Here is a 5875-nt window from a genome sequence, read left to right as displayed (position 1 = left end):
TTATCTTTGTTTGTATTCCTTTTCTTTCCCTTTTCTCATTCAGTGGATAAATGGATTTAAGGAAGTAATTTAAAAATAAAAAGTAGTGCTTCCTTTTGACTTACTTGATGATACACGTATTCCCTTCATCATCAGGCTGGAGATCTTTGGAGCACATCTCACCCAAACTCTAAGGCTTTCTTCCTCACAAGAACTCTCTAGATACAAAAGACTAGAAGGAAAACCTAGAATCAGCAAAGATGATGGGTTTTCTGGGAACAAATTTTGAGAAGGGAAAGTGAGAAAAAGTGACTAGTTTTTAATTTTGTGTATGTCTTTCAATGCTTTCAAATATCCTTTTTACTAATTCAGTTTTTTTACACAGCTCAATTCACTGTAGTTTAGTGAGATGAAGTTATGAATGCTGTGTGCTCCCTGCAATGCCATTCTTTAGTTATTACTGAGGACTAATGCCACTCTAACGAGAAGTGGGTAAAGGAATTAACAACTCTGTTAGCAGAAAATAAACCTACACACAAAGACTGAGGAGAAAATGGAGTAGTTTACATCTCTGAGCAGCAAAGCTGGTAAGTGATTAGTTTATTGACCAGGAGATGTAAAGCAATGTTTGGATTCTTAGGTTCCCACACTTACTTTATATACTCTCTTTGGAAAACACTGCAGATGATATCTAGATACTAAACACCACATCAGTTACTTTTCTTTAACCTTCCAGCTCCCATTAACAACAATAAAATCTAATATTAAAAAAGAATAGAACATTAGGTCCTTTGCCAAATTTTTACTGAAGCGGTAAGCCACTGTAAATCAGACTCCTCGCAGAGTGGGGCAGGACAGAAATATCAGGTCAATTAGATATTCAGGCTGAACTTATCATTTCTAGGCATTTTAAAATTTCAACTATCAATTGGATACTTATGGCTTTGTCCATATTTCTCTCAGATTATTTTTAATAATTATTTTTAAAAATCTGATCATGGGTACATGCATGTTATTTGAAAGAATTTGGAGAGTGTTCCCTTTGGCAGCACATAAAGTAAAAACTGAAATGATACAGAGAAGATTCAGCATTACCCTTGCACCAGAATGACATGCAAATTTGTGAAAGAATTTGGAGAGAAAATATTTGACTCTTTTAAAGAGAGGCAGCTAAAAATGAGAAAGCAAAAATATCAATATACTTTGTAAGTATCAGAATATTTCTGTTACGTGGACTTTTATTTTTATTTTAAAGGGCTTTCATTTTCTTGCTTATAACCTAGCATGAATATTTGATGAATCATCAAATTCTTGCCCTAAAAATAGGTTTTGGTTTTGTAAGAATGCTTTACACGTACTTGCACTTATGATAATACATAGCTTTATTTTCTCAAAGAAACAGATTTTTTTAAAATATTATAAAATTTTACCCAAAATATTGCTCACCTACCATGTGACAGGCTTTTCTACTTCCTATCATATTTTGAATTTAATAGTTTCCCTTTTTCATTAGATACTTTACAATGCACTGTGGTTAACACCTGACAAGGTAGAATGTAGGGTTACCGTTATCTCAGACTCTCATACAAGGCAGGAACTTTATCTCATCACATCTCATATCCAATGCTTAAAACAATTTTATAATATCATTATGGGGTAAATCAGTGGAAACATATCCTTTGATGATAAACTCATATCCAAGGCAGCCTACTGTATAATTGAATAACTCTTGTCACTATGGAGTTCTTTCCTTTACGGCTGGAAAATAATTGTCTTTTTTTGCCATTGTTTCTTGTTTTGTTTAGGTTTGTGTTTCTTTTCTTTCCCTTTTCTCACTCAAGGAGAGAGTTCTATTATTCGTGTGACTTTGGGAAAAAGGATGTGGTAGAGTAAAACTTAGATATGTTTATGGCTTTGTTTCTCAAAAGCCTAACACTTTAAAGGAATTCAAGTTCTTGAAGAAAATGAAGGGAGAAAGATTTTTCCCTCCTGCTAAAAGAACACTTCCCGGGGCGCCTGGGTGGCTCAGTGGGTTAAGCCGCTGCCTTCGGCTCAGGTCATGATCTCAGGGTCCTGGGATCGAGTCCCGCATCGGGCTCTCTGCTCAGCAGGGAGCCTGCTTCCTCCTCTCTCTCTCTCTCTGCCTGTCTCTCTGCCGACTTGTGATCTCTCTCAGTCAAATAAATAAATAAATAAATAAATAAATAAATAAATAAATGAACACTTCCCCAGGATCTGGTGGAGAAGAGCAGAGAGAGACGACTCTAGGGCTCCCAACAGCAGAAACCTGGACACTACTTCCCTTTCAGATGACCTGTGAGACAACCAGATGCCAAGCAGAGGCAGATGAATGGTCCATCAGGAGATAACACCAGAATCAGCGTCACCCCAGCCTGCCTTACCTCAAGATGACAAAAAAGCAGGGGAGTGTAGCTAAGCTGAAAGAAGCACATGTGAACCATGACTGTCTGTATCATCACTTACCTGTAAAACCAATGACTGAAACATGTGTAGCCTCCATCATTGATGGAAGGGTAATGCCTAAGACCCCACAACTGAATCACATTCTATGGTGGGGTCCTTAGTTAGACTGAAATTCTTTCCATCAACTCAGTAAAGCAAAGGGAAAAGGGCAGAAATTATAACAGAAGATTATGAAAGCATACTTATTTTTTTTGCATACCTGAATTGTGAAATTTTCATATTCTGATGGATTATATGAAGCTTCTTCCTATGACATGGTTTTCTTCATTGAACGTGGAGTAAGGTCCAAACCTTGGGGACCATAACTGATTATGACCAGCAGCGTGTGATTGTATGAGTAGAAGTATCCTATGACTGCCCTTATTGTTGTCAATCTGTTTCCGTGAATGCATCCAGAGGTAGTTTTTCTTTGGCAGTCACCTCACAACGATGACCCGAACTACAGGCTACTAAAACCCTTATCAATCATATCATCATTAAAGAAAAGATTGTCAGCTAGATTTGTGCCAACATTTTGGGCTTAATGTTAATTTCTAGTATATTCATTTATTTCTCTCTTTCTCTATTTTCTTTGGACCTCAAGTACAAATAGTTGTGATGTCTATACTCTTCAATTCTTGGCATGTTATCATTCTTAAACCCTATAATGCCACTCTTTTGTTTTAGTTTAGTTTATTAATATTTCTTTATCCCTGGATTCTCACTCCCATGCCACTCAAAGGGCACCCATTCAAACATGTATAATGTAAATCCTCAGGTAGGAATAGATCCTTGACAACTATATGAATTCATTTGTGTATGGGTATTTGTGAGGTGTTTTCACCTCCATATATTTTCTACATACAGCATCATGTAACCTTACAAAATCAAATGTGTTATTTTAGAACCTCTGATTTGAGGGGTTCCCGATTTGGTATGAAGTATACTAGCTGTTCCACCTTGCTTTATGTCATCTGGAAAGCTGCTAAACAGACTTCATGGTATACCATTGAAGATCTTCCTAAAGGTTAGTATCAATACACTAATTCCATCCCCTTGAATTTGAGGGTCGCATTAGTTACAAATCCACCTGAACTTATTATCACCTACTCCATGTTAAATGTAACGTCATTGGCTTCTGGGCATTTGCAAGATCCTCTATTATGTCTATGTAGGGAAATTAGAACACACAAGAAAGGAATTTATTTGTAGAAAACACTCACGGGAGTTGAAAATGCAACTTCTTCGGTTGTGTGTCTTTGCTTTAGGGGTGAGTCTTACCTGAGTTTCCAAAAGACTACTTTATGTATAGTACAAGCAGGGAAACCCTTTGATTTAATCATCTTAAACTTCTTTCCTCCTGGATGACACAGAATCCACAGAGAATGTGTGCATGAAGTAACAAAAGGAACTTCTATTTCCCTGCTGACCCCAAGAAGCTTATCTGCTAATGTAACTTGATAATACCAGAGATAATGCCAGTTTAATTGGTACTCTCTCTACTTCTCTATTCTAGGACTCCGTGTCTTTGACCAATTCCTTTCTTTTGCTTTTCTTGCACTAAAATTGGCCACAAAACACTACTGAACTCAAGGTTTTCCTGATTCATCTTCCTGCATTCCCATGCACAAATGCACATTCATATGCACACAAATATACCCCAACACCAACGGGGTATTAGCAGCTGGATCTTCAAAATTCTCTGTAGCTAATTCTCTAGCATTATCCAATTAGTCATCCAGGTACTTACATATCCACCCAAAGGGGAAACTCCTACTCAACAGAAGAGAAAAATGGAACAGAAGAGAAAAACCTCAGTAGCATTTTGGAACCCCCACAGCTGCCTGGAGCACTAGGAGTCTGAGCAGGGCTCACTAGGTCTTACTATGAGGTGGAAAACAGACTCTCTGTGGTGTCCCATGTCATTTACATCCTGAGGAGATGCTGCTTACAAAAGTAAAATCAACTTAATGGAAGACAGTGAATAAAAAAATGTTTACATGGTAAATGTTGATATTCATTGATTTTTAACTGAAGCAGAGATAGTCATGGTATTCGTCTACACTGGAAACTAATTAGAAACAACTACAAAAAGCATCTTCCTAAAAGTTCCCTACAAATATTGCAAAGAGATTTTCTGGGATATTTCATCTAATAATTCTCAAATGACTAAACATAATGAGACTTTGAGTCAGGAAATGTCACACTTTCCCTTTTATTCTGCCCATCTTTATATGCAGGACTGAATCATTGGCCCCTAACCTGGCTTTGGCCCTTGGAACTTTACCTGCAGACCCACGATCTTGCCTATGGCTACTGTCCCATTTGGGGCTCTGAGCTTGCCTCAGGCCTCCTGGCTTCAAGCCTGAACTCTGCCCTATTCTTGCGCTGCAGGTCTTTTGGCATTCCTGGGCTGACTCTGGGATGAGTCCAGGTTTTCCCTGTTCTGTGGGACACTACCTAGGCCATGTTCTTTCTTTCTAGCTGCTAAAGTCTTTTTTAGAATTCCATAAAACAGTTTTATTTTCTTCTCTTCCTATTTCATTTTTGGGAACTAAAGTCATTCATGCATTTATTTACTCAGTCAAGCAAATATTTAGTGAGGAAATTCAATGGCCCCAACACTGTGAGTCACATGGGCAGAATATGCCTTAACAGAACATATGGGTTTTTTCCAAATTAGCTTTCAGAGACTAAAAATTGAATTTATGTTCCTTTAAAAATAATTTTAAATTGCACAGTTTAAAATAAAAAGTAAAATTGTTTTAACAACTATTCTCATCCATTTGCAAAAACCCTACTCTTTAGTGAAAGAAGTTAATGACATTAAGAAAATGTATATATTCCTTGGCTTTCTTTGCAACACATGGATAGAATTTGTTCCTGTGAAATTATTTACAAAAGAAAGTTCAGGAGTCAGGGAGTGACATATCTCACATGAAGACAAAGAATATAGATCACAGTGTTATTTCATTTTTAATTAAAATTACCTCTTTTCTCCCCACCTCACTCCAAACCCAATCGATAGAGCCAAAACTACATTTCTCATTAGAAAGTGATGGGATCAGAAGAAGGTTGAATGAAAGAGCTTTGTTATGTTTCAATTTTTAGCCATGCTAAGATAGGTAAAAGAGGATAGGTTCAAGTTTACTTCATGAATGCTTACACATTTTACTTTTCCTTCGGTGTTATAAGATCAAAGAAAAACTAATGAAAGTCACAGACTTGTGTGGATTATATGAGATTTATATATGTGACAACAGTCACTCCTCCTCACCAATCGGACAGCAGCTGTCAGATCTATGTAACAGCAACTTTTATTTTAGAACAACACCAAATTTTGCTTAAGTGGTTTATTTAACAGGAACAAATTCATTTGTCAATCCTTGACTCACTCAGACTTACTCACTCACTTCGCCCTTATTAACAAGCT

General features: G+C 37.0%; 1 pseudogene; it reads left to right on the top strand.

Annotated features, from left to right (window-relative positions):
* Window positions 1-1012: 1012 nt before the first annotated feature.
* LOC132014754 (U6 spliceosomal RNA) lies at window positions 1013-1128 on the top strand (annotated as a pseudogene).
* The last annotated feature ends 4747 nt before the right edge of the window (window positions 1129-5875 follow it).

This window comes from Mustela nigripes, chromosome 3, assembly GCF_022355385.1.
Source record: "Mustela nigripes isolate SB6536 chromosome 3, MUSNIG.SB6536, whole genome shotgun sequence".
In the NCBI taxonomy this organism is placed as follows: domain Eukaryota; kingdom Metazoa; phylum Chordata; class Mammalia; order Carnivora; family Mustelidae; genus Mustela; species Mustela nigripes.
This window is presented reverse-complemented; position numbering and strand designations above follow the sequence as displayed.